The sequence below is a fragment of the Theobroma cacao genome, chromosome 1, assembly GCF_053813885.1.
Source record: "Theobroma cacao isolate CCN51 chromosome 1, ASM5381388v1, whole genome shotgun sequence".
NCBI lineage: Eukaryota > Viridiplantae > Streptophyta > Magnoliopsida > Malvales > Malvaceae > Theobroma > Theobroma cacao.
This window is the reverse complement of record NC_142639.1, coordinates 31,924,514-31,944,435: the sequence shown is the minus strand read 5'-3', so window position 1 is coordinate 31,944,435 and position 19,922 is coordinate 31,924,514.

Here is a 19,922-nt window from a genome sequence, read left to right as displayed (position 1 = left end):
TGTAATTTAGGATCCGAACTGATAAATTGGACCACATTCACAGTCATTGAGGTATTGTGGATATAATTGGATAATTGAAATTGAAATGGATGGACTTGGAGTTGAATTGAACGTTTTAGAAATTTACACTGTGTATAGGCGAGTTAGGTCGGACACTGTGATTAAGCGATTGTCCAAACATTTCACACCCTATCTGGTGCATACGCATGGATAAGAGCCTGAAATAATATATATTGATTTGACACAAATTATTGAATTTTTTTGTGTCATGTATTGTGGATAGGTGGTGAGCTATCTGATACGGGTAAAAGACTACACCCAAGGGCTGAGAATAAGAGTATATCTACTCCTAGTACAGTGAGTAAACTTACTATCGTCTTAATTATCTAGAGTAGATTTATTTAATTGTGTGATTTTATGGAAAAATGGTTTAATTGGAAAATTATTGTGTTTTATGGTAAAATGGGATTTTATAAAATAATTTTATAATATTTTTGAAAATTTAATAATGATTTCAAAAATAGAGTAATTGGAGACCTATACTATGATTGTGTTGTTTATCCATGATTTTACATTAGATGGCTTATGATAAATGTGGGTATGACTGGTTGTTTTTATGATTTAAAGAATATGTGAACTGCTTTGATTTGCCTTGAATGTGTTAAGTGAGCCATGTCATACTATTGTGATTTTATTGGTTGGTGGATTATAAAGTGGGCACTGCAGTGACGGGGGTTCCGTGGGCCAGCCTAATTAGAGGGGCACGGTTCCCAATTATTGAGCGTACCTCGATTGGAGAGGCGCGTAGGATAACTCTTGAGGTAGGATTTGAGTACACTTCACGCTGGCCACCACGTGAAAGTGGGACTCAGCCAATGCCAAGGAACGACTGTGTTGTCAGAGGTGAAATGTGTTTGTGTGTGTGACAATAAACAGCCTTGGCGGTCTCGGTAAGATGCTTTCGCGAGGTATCCCCGAGAATGGATTTTTGGCAAGGGCCAAGTTTTTGAAAAGTGCATAAGCCATGTTGAGTAATTAGATGAAATCCAATTATTTATATGGGTTGAGATGAATTATTTTAATTGTCTCATATTACTCGGTTTTAGATTATTTTGATGATGTCTGTCTACTCACTGGGATTTTATAATCTCACCCCTTATTCCTATACATTTTTCAGGCTCAAAATAGGCAATAGACTGTCAATTGCATCGAGAAGTAAATTTCGGAGTTGCATCCTAGAAAGCAAGGTTATAGACTTAAACCTTCTTAGTTATTTGGGGGCCCACGTGTCATTGTAATTTAAATTGCATACTCTAGTTTTCTATATTATAGTATGTATAAATTTATTTTATTTTATGTGCAGATAATTAATTTTTGATGTTTCAAAATATATATATATATATATATATTGTTTTACATTAAAATAGATAATTTTAATTAATATTTTTATTTTATTTTATCATTCAAAAAAAAAAGGAAAAAAGAGAGAGGAATGGAAAAACTGGTACAAAAGCCTTGCGAGGTCTCGAAAGGTGTTCGGGGGAAGAATGTCTATAGAGGCTTCGCGGCGGTTGTCACGGGCTCGATGGGAGTTCCGGGTTGTGACATCCAACCACCCCTTACTAGTAGAGAATTAAATTCTCTATTTGTTGATACTCTTCCTCCTCCATATTATAACAAATAGGTGGGTAATGCTTATTCATATTTCACGGATTTGGTGTTCTCCGTGGGAAGGATTGAAGATGGAATAAAAAAGGGAAGGATTGTAGACTCTCGAGCAAATGATCTTGTCAAAAGAGAATATGATGCTTTTGATAAAGGAGTTCAAGCAATGACTTTTGAAAAAAGAAACAAAAAGAAATTTTGTGACATAGAAGGAGATCTTTTGGGCGCTCATTCACACATCAGCATATGTCCATAATCTACCTTGACCTTTCGCTCAATCATGATTTACACAAGCTCTTCTACCTTACATGCCTTCAAAGCAATAAGAGAAAGAAAGCCAAAGTGTACCATTCATTACCAATGTCCTACGTAGAGCTTTTCCCTTATTTGTACAAAACCATAAGGTCTCCATTATTCCTGCCAAGCCTAGGAAACCTCCTTACCCAAGATGGTATAACCTAAATGTTAAATGTGATTACCATTATGGGGTTGAAGGTCATTCCACGGAGAATTGCATTGCATTCAAGAACAAAGTTCAAGCTTTAGTCGATGTAGACCTATCTAAATTCAAAGAACTTGTCAACAACTATCGAAATCAGGAGTGATGGATGCAAGGCTTGGGTTTTAGAACAATCGAGTGGCATGCCAATTCGAGGGCAATTCTGGTTCACTTTTTGGTTGTTTACATGTTTTGAGGGTAGAAACTCTTGGGAATATGGACTTTTGTCTTTCATGCAATTTGAGTTAAGTGTATTATCATAACATACTATCATGAGTTGAATCAGGTTTGAAAATTTCTCAAATTTCTTTTGGTTTTTATTTATTTACTGTTCTTTCTAAAAGAAAAAAAGAAAAATGGAAAAAAGTTCTTTGAATGTTAGTAATTTTAAAAATAAAGCCCCATATTGCTTATTTTCAAAATCATACATGAAAAAGAAAAAAAAAAGGAAAAAAAGGTTCTTACAAAATAAATGGTGAAAAGAATCTCGAAAGAATTGGTGGTTGCTATTTGCAAATGAACTCATCTTCAAACACTTTCAATGTCTTAACCAAGTGAATAAAGGCCATTCAAGGGCCTGAACCCAAAAGGAAGCAAAAGCTCTAAAACTTCATCAATCTCATCATTTGACATCTAAGGATGATGATCTTCGTCTAAGTAATGATTAATGTCGTGACAAGGTAAAATTCATTTTTTTCAAAAATAAAGAAAATCTTACACTCTTGGAAAGAATTTGAATTTGGTAATTTGATAAATGTCAAGACTAGCCAGGGCTTCAAATACATCGAAACCATTCAACTTCTTTCAATTGGATCCAAAATGTGAGCTTTTCCACCCATTGCCTAAAGTTGTCCTCCATCCATACTCTGGGGGCAAGATGGTTGGAAAAGGAAAAATTTCCCAATACTTCCAAGACAATCGACTTGTAAAATAACTTTTGTTTCTCCCTCGTTTAGAAATGCTAATAAGAGAAATTTGCGAAATTGAAGATTGAAATGAGATCTCTGAAGGTTTTGAAAAGGCATAATTGCTCAAAGTTTGCTTAAGCCTTCGTTTGAGTGGTTGATCGAGGAAAGGCATCCTTAGTGAATTTTTCATTTTAGAAAATTTGAGTCAAGCTTTGAGTTGTGAAGGTATGAAAAAAGAGAAAAAAAGAGAGAAAAAAAAGAAAAAAAAAGAATGTAGTGAGAAAAGTTGATAATAAGATCATGTACTGAAGACATTCAAACAATGTCAAAGAAAGAAAATAAAAAGAGAAAAAATCAATTTTTACTTCAAAATTCATCCATTCTAGGGATTGCTCTTCAAGGCAACTAACCACATTTGAGATGAGAAATGGCCATGTTTCATTCTCCCATTCGCAAATGAGAAATTATCCACTTGCTACCCCTTTAAGCCTATCAATTTTTTTTCTAAATGCATCTTAACCAAGGATAACCTCTCATTTGAAGAATAAGATCTTGTCCAGGAACATGAAGAATAAGATCTCATTTGAAGAAAGAAAACACTCTGTATGAAGAGGTGAATGCAAAAGAATTTGAGTTTTAAACCCATCAAAAAGAAAAATGGAAAAAGATGATCAAAAAGTGATGAAAAAAGAAAAGAAAAATTGATGGAAAGACATGCTTTGAAAAATTGAAAAGATAAATGTCTCAAAAGATTTTCACATGAATGATCCTTGGTTGATCACCCTTAAATACATGTTTTGAGCCTTTTTATCCATTTTATCAAAGCCCTTAACCTTAACCTACATTACGTGCTTTAAAAAGTCCATTTTGATCAAGTGTGGATGTTTAAATTGAAGAGCTTTCTTATAGAAGGCATCATAAAATCAAAGTGGCCTTGGCATTTTTTATAAAACTTGACCCTATAAACACATGTCATGACATACATGCACTGAGTAGCATATTATTATGCTAGGAAAGTCCTTAAGAATAGACGAAACCCGGTATTGTACCTAATGGTACACTTGAGTTGATTTAACCTTGAACTAGTTCAAATAGGAATCGTAGGATGAAATTTAATATTTTACAGTCCAAGAATGACTAAAAATGATTGTTCGGAGTTCGAGGGTTCATTTGGGGAAAAATTAGAAATTTTGATGTTCAGGGGAAAAATCGTTATTTTGCCACCTAAGATAATAATTTGATCATGGAGTGAAAATTTTGATCAAGATTAACTATTTGGAGTGTAATTTAATGATTGGAAGTGAAAATTTTCAATTTCGACAATTTTCGAAACATAGGGGTAAAATGATAATTTTGTTGCCTCGGGGTAAAAATCGTAATTTTCACCACCCAAAACTTGTCAAAATCATAGGGTTTACTTATTTTTGGTATGAATAACTATGGTGTGTTAAGTGGTGAAAAATTGAAGTTTAAAGGATGAAATTTTAAAAACGGGCCAATGGGAAAGTGACACATGATACTTTTTAATGATTTAATATTATTTTAATGAAAAGTCAGCCTATTTAAACCCCATATTAAGTGATGGCCGGCCATAAGGAGAGAACAAGAGAGAAAATAGTGAGGAAAGGAAGAAAAGAGAAAAACGAAAGGAAAACTAGAAAATTCAAAGGGAAAATCGCGTTTTTCGACCGTTTGCGCGTCTAACGGTAAGATTTTTCGACTTTAGCTTGATTTCTACCTTTCTTATGCCTTTGTTTCCTTTTAGCATGCTTGAGGAGAGAGATCAAAAAGTGATATCAAGGGGTGGATGAAATTCAAGGGGGAGGAAGTTGAAATTTTTATGTTTTGATTTTTAGTTAAATTGATAGTTTTAGTTAGTTAAATGTGTATAGAAATCAAATTGGGCAAGAAAGCATGAAATTTTCACAATACCCACCCTTGGCTGAATGGTCAATGATGTACAATGATGATGAAATGATTTTTATTCTAAGAGAAATGAAGAGAAAATGATGAAAAATGGTTAAATGTGATAAAAAACAAAGTGAAAGATTTACCGAATTAATGTCCCATTTTTGGCTGAATTTTCCAAGGAGGAAAGTGAGCTGATTTTGGTGATTTTAGTGAGTTATTGGCTGATATTTAATGGTTAGAAATGTTGGAGAGAAAATGAGATAATTTAGAGCTAAAATGGAGCGCGTTAGCAATTTATCGGGTAAAGTGCCAAAAATAGGTTAATACCGTGTTTAAGCCATTTCAGGCTATTGCATTTCATACCATGCATTAGCATAGAATTTAAGTCAATTACATAGTGATTTAGCATCAATGTGGTGAATTGTGTAATTTTTGCAATGTGTCTAGGAGAAGAGGCTTTCGGTAAAGGCAAGAAAGTTGTACCAGATGAACAGTGATCAGGGCACCTAAAAAGCAATTGGTTTGTACAAACGGTGAATAAACCTATTATTGTTGTAAATTATCTAGAGTCTATTTTTGAATACTCTTCATAGATTTTATGAAACGAAAATGAGATTAAAATGGGATTTTTGATGTTTTATAAATAAATGTGACAAACAAAAATATATTGTGTTGATTATGAAATTGAGTAATTGGAGGCTGCCAATTATTTTGAAATATATATTTTCCTATGAATGGCTTATGATATATGAGTATATATGGCTATATGTTATAATTGCATTGGGAATTTATGTAAGCTGTTTTTGACTATGTAGGCTGGGTAAATAAATAAAAATCACGTTATACTGTTGAAAGTTTATTAAAATTGGTGGGTTTAGTCACTGCAGTGACGAGTTTTCGTGGACTGCCTATTAGAAGGGTACGGTAAACCCGATTATATAGTTACTCCAGTAGTAGAGACGAGGAGGGTAACTCCCGAGGTAGTATTAGAGCTCACTTCACGTCGAATCCCCACGTGAATGTGTAACTCGGCTAACGCCAAGGAACGACTTGTTTTGAAAATAAAAATGTGTTCCACATGTAAATATCTTAACAACCTTAGCGGACTCGGTTAGATGCCTAGGCCAAGGTATCCCCGAGGATTAGTTTTTGGCTTGAGCCCTGTTTTTAATAAAAGTCATAAGCCTTAACAATTGTTTTGGTAAATTACAAATATTTTATGGTTTAAGAAATAAATTGAAAACCTTATGAAATGGTTTGTAATTTGTTGTTTAAACTTGCCTCCATTTTACTCACCTTTAGATATTTATGATAATGTTTGTTTACTCATTGGGATTGCGAAATCTCACCCACCTCCTTTCCAAATATTTCAAGCTTATGGTAGCTTGTAGATACCTGATTTTGTCGAGGATTTCAATTGACCCCTCTATCTCACAGATAGTAGGTTACTATCACCAACGCTTGATGTATTTACGGGCCACTTGTCATTGTAATTATTATTGTATATTATGACTTTGTAAATTATTGTATGTATGAATTTGTTTTACTTGCACGTGTTTCTATAAATATTGTTTTATATAAAAATGCTATATTTTTTTCTTTTGATTTACTTGAGCCAGAAACGACTGCAAATTGTTTAAAATTGATATGCAAGCCTTACTTTCGATTGGTATTTCGGGTAATGAGTATCAATCGGGACATCGCGACGGTTGTCATGGGCCCGAGGGAGATTCCGGGTCGTGACATTTTTTTCTTTGCCAAGATTATCCATGTGAATGCATTAATCCATTTTAGATAGAGTTTGAATTTTTCTCAAGTGCATGGTGGAACGATCAATGAAAAAAAAAAAAAACAAGAAAAAGTGATAAAAAAAGGAAAAAAAAAGAAAAAGAGAGAAAAATAAGCTTTAGGGTGAAAACCTGAAAAGGTAGCCTAGAGCAAAAAGGGGAACTTATGAAACCACTTGTGATTTTGAATGATAAGAAGCACGATAGAGAGATTATTTCAAAGCAACCAGAGTGCATCGGAGACCCTCAAAATGTCCAAGAAGGTAAAATTCAAGGTTTGTCATAATATCAATGCTGAACTTTGAACTATTCTCTTCCAAAATAACCTTGCAAATCTTAAGTCTCTAAAACTGGTCTTGACATCTATCAAAATGCCACACATCATAAGACTAGGAGAGTGTCAAAATTGATTACAGTTTGAAATGAGTTTTTTTGTGAAGAGTTTGATTTTCAAAGAGTGTAAATTTGAGAAAATCATGCAACATTTGTGAGCCTAGACGAAGAAACATTGATCCTTCCTTTTCCCACAAAATGGCAAGACCTTTTTGTTATGCAAGACTTTAATATGTTAAACCTTTCAATCCATAAAGATCAAATTGTGATTTGACCCACCCAAGTCATTTAAAATAGTAATCACTGATTTTTGAAAGATTCAAATATCACATGTTTTTCTAGACTTGGATATTTTATCACTTCAGCAGGAAAAGTATGGAATTGATACATTCTTGTTGCAAGATCAAGCTATCTTTGATCATGAAAATAATTGTGTGGGGCAATTTTGTTGTGATTTTGTCAAAATCAAGATGTCTTTGAAAACAAAAGAAAAAGAAGAAAAATGAGAGTCTTTACGATCTTTGTGAGGAAAATCCTTCAATCATTGTAAGATAAGACAAACACTTTTGAAAAAGACAGATTCATTTTTCAAGAAAAAAAAATAGTGAGAAAAAGCAATGCAAGGAAGAGCTTTCATGATCAAGAGGTGTGGAAACATTGAAATCCAATTTGAACTGGTGATCTTTTGTTCACATCCATTGTGGGAAAGTGATTTCAAGAATCCAAATCAATATGACGAGATTAGCAAAAAGGTTTTTTGGAGGTGAAGAAATTGGTAACTGCATAAGAACATTGTCAAAAGATGAGAAGTTGAGAAAAATGATCTTTCAAGTGAGGAATATATGGTGCAAAACAAAGGAAAGCAATGCATCATTTATCCATCATTCAATCATGCATACATGTCCAATCATGCACATGACCATGCATCATCAAAATTAAAAATTGTCAAACAAATGTCAAGACTAATGCAGTTTTCAAGCAATTAAGTGAAGAAAGATTTGAGTCTTTCATTGAAAAAGAAGAAGAAAAGTAAAAAACTAAACATGAGAGGATTTAAGCCTAATTTATCTGGCATCCAAGATGTATAAGCCCAGTTACATTGGCACAAATGGAGTTTAAGCCCAATTGACCTGGCATCCAAGATGTATAAGTTTAGTTACATTGGCACAAAGAGATTTAATCCCAATTTACCTAGAATCTAAGATGTATAAGTCCAGTTACATTGGCACAAAAGGAGTTTAAGCCCAATTTAGCTGGCATCCAAGATGTTTAAGCCTAGTTATATTGGCACAAAGATGTTTAAGCCCAATTTAGCTAGCATCAAAGATGTTTAAGTCTAGCTATGTTGGCACAAAGAGATTTAAGCCCAATTTAGCTGGCATTCAAGATGTTTAAGCCCAGTTATATTGGCACAAAGATATTTAAGCCCAATTTAACTGGCATCCAAGATGTTTAAGTCCATTTACGTTGGCACAAAAAGAGTTTAAACCCAATTTACCTGGCATCCAAGATGTAGAAGTCCAGTTACGTTGGCACAAAAAGATGATTAAGCCCAATTTTACTAGCATCCAAGATGTTTAAGCCTAGCTATGTTGGCATAAAGAGATTTAAGCCCAATTTAATTGGCATCCAAGATATTTAAGTCCTGTTACGTTGGCACAAAAAGAGTTTAAGCTAAATTTACAAGGCATCCAAGATGTATAAGTCCAGTTATGTTGGCACAAAGAGATTTAAGCCCAATTGACCTGGCATCCAAGATGCATAAGTCTAGTTACGTTAGCACAAAAGGAGTTTAAGCCCAATTTAGCTGGCATCTAAGATGTTTAAGCCCGGTTATGTTAGCATAAAAAGATGTTTAAGCCCAATTTAGTTGGCATCTAAGATGTTTAAGCTCAGTTATGTTGGCACAAAGACGATTAAGCACAATTTAGCTGGCATCCAAGATGTTTAAGCCCAGTTATATTGGCACAAAGAGATTTAACCCTAAATTAATTGGCATCCAAGATGTTTAAGTCTAGTTATATTGGCAAAAGAGTTTAAGCCCAATTTACCTGACATCCAAGATGTATAAGTCCAGTTATGTTGGCACAAAAGGAGTTTCAGCCCAATTTAGCTAGCATCCAAGATGTTTAAGCCTAACTATGTTGGCACAAAGAGATGTTTAAGCCCAATTTAGTTGGCATCCAAGATGTCTAAGCCCAGTTATCTTGGCACGAGAGAATTTAAGTTACATAGCCTCGTTTTGAGATGAGGAGCTTTTCTGGTTATTAAAAAAGTGGACAAAAGAAAAGATTCGATCTGGCTCGAGCAAGGTGTCTATGTTTTTGCACTATTCTTAATTCTCAAAAAGGTGCAAAGAAGGGCAATTGTAGAGACCTATTCCCCAAATAAAAATATATATAATAAAAATTAATCAAAAAATAAATAAAATAATTAAATAATATAGTAAAAATTAAAATTAAAAAAAAAAAGAAGAACAGAGAAGGGAAAAAATTGAACGTTTGTTCAACCTCCCTCTCCAGTCACCTCTAGCTGCTTGCCCCAAGTTTGCTTGTGCTAGGAGCCTTGTGAAATCACATGATTGCACTCTTGTGATTGTCCAAAAATTTGGATAATCTAGATCTTTTAAAATGAAGGCAGATTCAGCAAAAAGAGAGACCGAGGGGGAGTTTTTGGAAAACCAAAAAACATTTAAAAAAAAAAAACCAACCTTTCAGAAACCAAAAAACCAGATTCAAACAAAATAAAAAAAATCAAATCTTTCAAAAACCAAAAAATCTCAAAAACCAAAATGTCCTAGTCTTCTACCAACAGACTACCCTAGCCACAATAAAACAAAACTAAAACATTACAACAAAAAAGAAATCAAAAAATACAAAAAAAGGGAATAGCCAGATCTAAAATTTGCCATAGGAGTCGGTGGTAGGGAATGAGAGTTGGAGACAAGGCTTTTGGGAGTTTGAGAGAGAAAAAGAGAGAGCGAGAGCATGGATCGATTGCTGGAGGTTTGAGAAAAGGAAAGGGAGAAGAAAAAGAACCAAAGAGAGAGAAGAAAAGAACTGAAGAAGATAGAGAGGGGGAGAAAAAAGGAAGAAAAGTTGGCATCGACGAGGAAGAGGGAGAAGAAAGAAAAAAGAAAGAGAAAGAGAAGAGAAAAAAAAGAGTGACGTCTACAGTGGGGAAAAAGAGAGAAAGAAGGAAAAGAAAAAAGAAAGAGAGGGAGAAGAGAATAAGAAGAGTGACGTCAGGGGGGGGGGGGGAAGACTTTGGAAGACCAAAAAATGAAAAAACACCCACTCTTTCAAAAACAAAAACCAGATTCAAACTAAAAACAAAAATCTTCCAAACCAAAAAAAAAGAAAAAAGAAAAAGAACTGAAAAATCCTAAAGTACCAGTAGACTACCCTAGCCACAATTAAAGAAAAATAAAAAATCATAACCAAAAAATACAAAAAAATACAAAAAGAAAAAGAAAATGGGAGAGATGGCGGTGGCTTAGGATTTTGGGTTCGAATTTGTTTGGGTGAGGGAGATTTTTTATTTTTTTGGAGGGTTTGATGGTGGGAGAACCGACACCAAAAAAGGAGGGAGAAATTGGAGCTCTTTGGACTGATCAAGAGCTGGTTGGGACAAGGAAGAGATATTCAAGGTTTTGGGGTGATCGGGCTTCAAGCCACTAGTGGAGGGGAAGGTGAGAGAAAAAGAGAAAGAGGCAGCTGAAAAGTTTAGAGAGAAGTAAGAGGGTGGCTGCGGCTAAAGAGAGAAAGGGAAAGAAGAAAATGAAGGGAGAGGAGAAAAAAAGAGTTTTTATACCTAGGGTTAGTAGCTATTAAACAGCGTAGTTTTGAGAGATAGAGAAATTGCCGCATAAGCACCAAACGGTGCGTTTGGTGTGAAGCACACTTGGCTGAAGAGATCGGCTTGAGGTGCTCTTGTGTGGACTGATTTTCTTGGGTCACTACTTAAGCCCAAATCAAGTAAAGGCTTTATTTTTTTATATAGATCTGTTGTGGCTTGGGCTAGTCCATTTTGTTTGTTCTTAGGATTATTGTGTAGGATTGAGTTCAAATTAGTTTAGCATAATATTCTAAAATATCGCTAGGTAATATTTTTAGAGTTAGGAAATTAATGTAAACAAAAAAGTATGTAAATAATAATAGCAAAAAGATAATAAAGTAAAAATATATTTTTTTAGAAAAAAGTTTAGTTATAGAAAGGATTTTTATTTAGGAGAATATTTATTAAAAATATATAAACCTTGGCAAATGAAACATACATATAAAACAAAAATAAATGTCTAAAAAAAGTATAGTTGTAGTAATGGATTTAATTTAGTTAGAGAAATAAATAATAAAAAAAGAAAGAAAGATAGGATAAAAAAGAAAAGAAGAAATATTTATATTATAAATATATTTAGATACTTGTAAATATAAAAAATAAAAATGCATGATGTAAATATAATTATTATAAAAAAAATAAAATAATCATTTTGAGTGATGCGATGATAGAATTCCACTTAAAAAGGGTAAAAAGTTACCTCTTTCGGGTAGATTTCTTTGGTGCGAAGTTTTAGACAGATTTTCTCCAAAGCATTAGGATAAATCCGAATTCTATACTCCAATACCCATTAACTCAAATAATCATTGTTAAAAAATAATATATATTAGAGAAAAGAAATTTACATAATGTTCGATATGGATTTTAACCAAAGGATCGGTGTCAAACCCTGTTCTATAAAATAATTACGACGTCATTTAAATGGTTAATAGAATGTTTGCATATTTAGGAAGTTGGAGGAATCTCTAAAAGACGATATTGCCTCTAATGGTACCATTAAATCGATTAAGCCTCGAACTAGTTCAAATAGGAATTTTAAGGTGAAATTAAGAGTTTCACAAATCAGGGATGATTCAAAATGGTAATTCGGAGTTCGAGGATCAATTCGGAGTTAAATCGAAATTTTCACTATCTAGGGGTAAAATGGTCATTTGCCACCTGAGGACAAAATGAAAATTTTTAGAAAAGATTTTTTTGGCCCCATTTAACTTATTGGTGTATGATTTGAGTATTGGAGTATAATTTGAGGGTTTGGCAGTGAAAAAATTTAATTTCGGTGATTTTTGGATTGTAGGGGCAAAATCGTAATGTTTCCACCCGCGCACAAAATTTGAGATTTTGAGAGAATTTAGATCACATTTGACAAATTGGAGAATGGTATGAGTATAAGGGATGAAAAATATGTCTATGAGCAATTTTTCAGTTTTTGAGGCAAAAATGTAATTTTTGACTTTTACGGCTGCAAAAGTATAAATTTCAAAAATTACTCCATCAAGACTTTGGATAAGTCTGAGAATTTTATCTAAGCTATGGATATGTGGGACAAGTGTATGGTGAAAATTTGGAAACAAATGGATGGCTAGAATTTAAGAAATCAACAAAACAAAAAAAATGAATAAAATAATATTATATTATTTAGCCTTTAAAAAGGCCAAAATTTCCAGAATTCTCATCTTCTTCAAGCTGTCCAAACTAGGAGAGAAAAGGGGGAAAAGAAATAAGAACCCTAGCTGAAAAATTTGGAAAAAATCAAGAGAAATCAAGAAATCAAGCATTAAAAAGGTAAATTTCATTGATTTTCCTTGTGATTTTCACTACCCATGCATTTTTTTCTCATTTTCATGCAAAATTAGAAAGTGGGTATGGACACCCATGCTGGCCAAACCTCCATGGATGAGTTTTGAGCTTGAGTTTTGGTTGATTTTAATTGAATTAAGTGATTTTAGTTAGGTTATATTGAAATATAGCAAAAATAAGCTAGAGAAATACTTTTCTCCCATTGAAACCCATTATGCCGAATTTTCTAGGGGAATATTGGCTGCTGATCTTGATGTTTATTTGAGGAATTATGATGAAGAATGATGAATTATGAGTCTAGAAAAATAATAGGAATTTTCGGAGCAAAAATACGAATTTTTACCCATTAGGGGTATTTTCGTAATTTACTATTGAGACTGATAATTTGCACCACACTGAGGGACATTAAGTCAATTTGGGTGCAATTGAGGTATAGAAACTGAAAAAAATTAATTTGGAGTTTAAACGGACGCGTTTATCGATTTAATCGGGTAATAGATCGAATTAGGTCAGCACCGCATTTAAGCAGCAGTTGGATAAGTTGCATATCATATCATGCATATACATCAAGCCTGAAATAGCTTATGACTGTTAGACACAATTTAATTGGAATATGTGTCATGGATTAGGGCTAGGTGGTGAGCCATTGGATACGGGTAAAGGACTGTACCCGTAGACTGAAAATGAGAGTATTTCTACTCCTAATACTGTGAGTGGACAATTTATCATCTTAAATATCTAGAGTAATTATACTTGTTTGATGCTTTTATTGAATGGTGAGTTTAAATTATAAAATATTATATTTTCCAATTAAAATGTTTTTTAATAAAAATGAGATTTCTACTGGTTTTGAAATCAAATATTGTTTTGGGAAAATTAAGTATATGGAGATTGTGTTGAAATTTATGATTTTATATGTTATTGAAATTGTGGCTTATGACACTATGGTAGCATGATGGCTAAATTTTTTGGGTTGGCATGAAATATATGAATAGTATTGGATTGGTCTTGGTAGACTGGATTACATTTTATTCTCCATATTATGCTACTAGAATTTTTATGGGTCTGGTGGTATATTAAACGGTCACTGCAGTGGTGGGAGTTTCCGTGGACTGCCTATGAGAGGGGTACGGTAACCCAATTATATAATTACCTCCGGGGGGAGATGGTGGATGAAGTATCTCCTGAGGTAAGATTTGAATGCACCTCACGTTCGGGCCACCACGTGAGAGTGAGACTCAGCCAACGCCAAGGAACGACTGTGTGTCAGATGTGAAAACATGTTTATGGGTATGGGACATTTAACAGCTTTGGCGGTCTTAGTGGGATACCTTGACGAAGGTACCCGCGAGAATGATTCTGGCAGGGGCCAAGTTTAAGAAATTCATAAGCTAGGGAAATTTTGACGAAAAGAAATTGTTTTGTATAGATTGAAACGAATTTTGCATTATGAACATTATTGAGATATAATGTTTTGATATTGTCTCCATCTACTCGGCTTTAGATGCTTTTGATGGTAATTGTTTACTCACTAGGATTATGTAATCATAATCTCACCCCTCTTTCTATCCATTTTTCAGGCTCAAGACAGTTTGTTGATAGTTGATTAAGACGAGAATTAATTTCGGAGTTGCATCTTAAAAAGTAACGGTTCGTAGCCCTACACCTTCATGGTCGGTTAGGGGCACACGTGTCACTGTAAAAATAATTTTATACTTCAGTTATCTGATTTAAAGTATGTATGAACATATTTATCTTTTACACCATGTTTTTGGTGGGTTTCAGTATTTTTGAAAAAAAATGACTAAAATGCCTCTGTGAGACAGAAATAAATTTTCATTGTTTTTGGATGGGAAAATGGATCATATCGTTTCAAAACATGATTTTAGTTACTGTCGATCACAGGAGAGGTAAGAAAATTGATACGAAAGCCTTGTGAGGTTTTGATCAGCATTTGGGGTAAAGAATGTCTGACGAGACTTCGCGACAGTTGTCACGGGCTCGATGGGAGTTCCGGGTCGTGACAATCGGGATAAATCTGAATTCTATACTCCAATATCCATTAACTCAAACAATCGTTGTAGAAAATAATATATATTAGAAAAAATAAATTTACATAATGTTACATTTAAATCTAAATTAATGTAGTTAGTTAATGAGCTTAAACAAAGATCACTAAATAAAGTTAATTCAACCCTTAAAAATTAATTAATTATTTATTTGATAAAATATATAGTTAAGTAAAAAATATTAATCCACATTGTTAATTAAGGAATATAGATTTAAATAGAAAACTCTAAAAAATAATAAGTAATTAAAAAATAATAATAAATATATGAACAAGGTAATAAAGCACCCTAAATTATTAAACATATTATCAAATGAATAACAAACCAACTAAATTAATGAACACGTTCATGTAGATATCATCATTTTATCCTGTCATAGCATGCCACGTTTGTTTTGTTAATGGGGCGAGAATTCCGATGATGGGATTTCCTCAAATAGCTCGTAGAGACGAGTCCTTCTCAAGATATCCCTAAGTGAGGAAAACTTCGAGACTTCACCAAAGCGTTGGGATGGTCTACGAACGATTTTTCGTTAAAAGATGGCCGACCTCATCATTTAAAATTGAACAAATCATAACACCAATTTACGACTGTATCATGTGCATCAGTGAAACCGAATAAAATACTCAATAAGCTAATATAACAAAGAATTAATTAATAAGCAAAGATTAAGGAAATATAGGAATAAAACTAAGGGTAGGCTACAATAGGATAACTTAAAATTAAATGGTACCATTCGTGGAACGGGCGCCACGGAGGTGCTAACCCTTCTTCGTGCGTAACCGCACTCATGAACCCATCTCTAAGAATCGTAGACCAGTTCTCGTTCTTTTGACGGACTTAAAATTAATTTAGGATTTCATCGATTAGAATTGAATTAATAGGTGACCAATCGCACTTAGAAAAGACGATTGGTGACGACTCCTAATGTGTTGTTTTTTCACCACATTTAGCGGTCAGGTTCTCAAACCTGCACGTTACGACAGATGTACGGACTATGAGTCCAAAAACTTCACATTTTGCAGATGAATTCCATTTTTATTGTGTCTTTCCACATTAGTCAATCATTTCTATGTCTACATTCTTCAATAAATATAAGTTCAAGATCCTTATTTTTCTTTCATAATATTGAGTGCTATATTATACAAAAATAATTTTGATGTTTATTTCATTCCAGTTTCATCTTTTCCTATTATGACATAATTGATTGAGATCTTTTCATTTTCAATGATTTCAAGTATCTGAATTTCTTTTGGAGTTTTTATTAATTATGTCAGGGGTCTCTTTTAGAGTTTTTAATTTCTTTTTTTGACCATCTTAAATATGTACTCATTTTCTTTTACGAGGATTTTATCTTTGGAACCAGTTGGTCTCCACACTTCTGGTGTGCCTTGTCTTACAGGGACATTAATGCCAATAAGAGCATTTGCAACTAGTATATAAGATTTAGTTATTCTTTTTAGATCAGTAAATAGGTCTGACAACTGATTTACTATATTTTGTAAAAAAATTATCTTTTGAACTTCAAGTTCATATTGATTTGTGCGAGGATCAAAACTAGATAATGATAATTCATTCTAAAAAATTTCCTTTTCCAGCTGTTTATTTTCTCCCTTTAATGTTGGAAAAATTATTTTATCAAAATAACAATTGACAAACTTTGTCATGAATAAATCTTCTATTGATAATTTTAATTACAAATGGAGATTTGTATCCAACATTTATTCTTAATCTCCTTTGATGACTCATCTTTGTGCATTATGGTGGAGTAATTGAAACATATGCCACACACCCAAAAATTCTTAGATGAGAAATATTTGTTTCCTAACTATAAACCAATCTTATAAAAGGGAATTTAGTAAACTTCTAGTTTACTATGGATTTCAATTATTCTAATATTGTGTAGTTTAATCTAGAGACCAAACTGATTAATAATTTTTTTTAACACACACTTTCAATTTGAGATAATAGATGTAATATAGGGGTATTAACTATTTCTTTCATTCATTGTCTCAATATAATATATATTCAGATGAATATCTTTAAAACTTATTAAACTTATTTGAGACTTAATAGAAAATAAAACATCATTTATTATAAACTTTATTCCGCGAAGTAGTAAAATATTAGCCCTTTTAAAACCTTCAATTAATTTTGTACTACCAGATATTGTATTGACAATTTTTTTTTTTCGTTGTCAAGTGGAAAAAATATTTCTTATCTTTAAATATAGTGTGCATTGTAGTAATGTTTGCTAGGCATATATTTACATCAGGGATCTTGGATCCAATAATATGAATATCCATATTTTTCTTCTACAAGAAAAGATATATACAATAAGAAACTTACAAGTTAATATAAAAGAACATTAAATATAGAATTAAAACACATAATAAGAATATATCATTGAAATATAATGAGAACATATAAAAACATCATTATAATAGAGTTATACTAGAATATACCAACAAATTATTAAAAAATTTTCATTCTTGATAATTTTTTTACCAATCAAGTGATCAATTCCTCTTTCAGGGTGGACAAGAAAATTAACAACAGATATTTCCATTATCAATCATATGGTCAATTCCCTTCTTAGGGTGGATGTGAAATTCAACAACATATCAACTTGGCCATGGTTAAAATTATCACAATATGTTTTAGGTTTCAGTGATACTTGATAAAATTCAAGACGTACAACAGGTATGTGACCAATAATCTTTCATGCCACATTAATGATAATATGTTTTCTATATTCCTTTGATTCTTTCCATTTTTGTTTTTTCATTATTTATCCACTTATGGTGAGTTAAAAGTATTCATCCACTTTTCTAGTGGTTAGTGGGTTAATGGGTAGTGGGTTAAGGTATCCATCCACTTCTAGTGATAAAATTATTTGTAGATTCTGATGGTAAAATTATCCATCTACTTCTGATGGTAAAATTATTCTTAGAATTAAAATAGTGATAGTGTAAATTATTATGATGATCATAATTATTAAATGATTTTGCATTCACTTCAAGGAATGGATGGATTCATGACTATGATCATAATTATCAAATGATGTCGCATTCTTTTCAAGGAATGGACGGATTCATAATTTTTTATTAGTAGCTCGTTTGTCGCATTCACTTCAAGGAATGAACATTCATGATTTTTCATTAATAGCTATATATTAGCAATTTCACTTTTCAATCAAGGGACAAAATATAATATATACTCCATGATAGAAAAATTCATATTAAGGTTGATTTTTAGGGAATGAAAATACTAAAGAGATATCAAGTCACTTACTTGATTTGTTAGAACTAGAAATTAAAAAACAACCTTTTAAAGCTTAGAAATGATGAAAACAAAATAATATCAACACTTAATTGATTTGCTAAAACTAGAAATTAAAACCCAATCATTGAAATCTTTTTAAAGCTTGAAGATGATGAAAACAAAATAAATCAAAACTTGAAAGATCAGATGATTGTGTTGATAACGTGTTATGAAATATAACTGAAAGAACAACTATATGAGAAATATAAGATAAAGTAAAAAGATAACGTGTTAGAGGGAGTAAAAAGATTTTATTCAAGTGTGTGTTTACAAATGAAATGAGGGACCTATTTATAGGCCAACGACCCCTTGAATCATAGTCCTAATCTAATTCTATCTAAGAGTTTGAATTAGATTACATTTCTTGTATCTTGCCTATTGGGCTGTTTGACTTGGTTTGCCTTTTTTGGGTCATAACATAATGAACATTCATGCATATGCTCATAACACTTTTGTATATTTTCCAAAAGTAAAAATTCAATGAACTTTGATCAAAACAAATGAAAGGTGAATATTACACTTTAATATTTAACATGTTAAATATTATGGTAAAATACTTTCACCCCCATAACTTTTAGTAATAATTACAAACGGTTCCATTAGTTTTTAAAATAGACACTCTATCCCAAAAGTGTAAACATCGTTAACAGAAATAATGAAATGACTTAAAAGCCCTTTCTTCTTTCTCTTTTTTTTTTCCCTCTCAAGCAATGTGGTCGGCCAATGATGCTCCCATTCACTGGCCGACCACCCATGATAGGTGTTTCCCAAAGAAAAGAGTGACCGATCGGTCAGTGCTCTCCTGATATATTTTTTTTACAAAAAATATTATATAATAGTAATTTTTAAATTACTAAAAAGTAAAATTATCCTTTTAATATTGTTACGTCGCCAAACAAATGGAAATACTAGCAGTTAGACCTATGCGTCTAGTAAAAGATATTTTTTTGAAACAGAGTGTTCATTTCAAAGACTAATGAACCCATTTGAAATTATGACTTAAAGTTAGAAGATGAGAATATTTTACATTAAATATTAATATATTAAAATATTAAAGTAGGTTATATTAATGCACTCCTTCGCTTTGTTATATATGATTATTTATGTTAGAAAGTCAAACAATTGTTGGAAATTACCCGTCATTCACCATTATATGTGTAGTTTACGTGTAAAATTCATGAGGCATTTCTATTGAATGGATAATAATTGGCTAATAACTGTTAGATTAATATTAACTCGGATTCATTTCGGTAGTTTGGTAAAATGAATATGGAAATGCAGAAAGATAGGATAGCTTGAAGTTGTTGAACATGGACCAAATGAATAAAACAATACGTACTAAAAAGAAAATAAGAATAAAAAAAGGGGACATGCTATCCATGTTTTTTCCTATAAAGTAGAACAAAAGACAAATGATCAAACCTTGTGGAAGCTGAAAATTAGACTGCAATGTCAAAAGTTCAAATAGGCTTCACTTTGAACAGCATAAAAGGATAATAAATTATGAACAAATGGTAGTTAACATGTTCAAAGTCAACTGTTTAAATAATAATTTATGTTGTAATGAACATTGTTTAATTTCACAACTAGAATTAGTCAAATCATAAGGCTAGACCATGAACTAATTTACTTCTCTTGATATCAACTTTCACATCAAATTTAAATTCAGACAAACTTTGCTTAGATCAGTTGGTGATAACTACCGGTAAAACTATATGTTAAAACTGTGACCAATGAAATGAAATTTTACTTATATATTATATGCAAAGATCGCAACAAGTACTTGCTATAA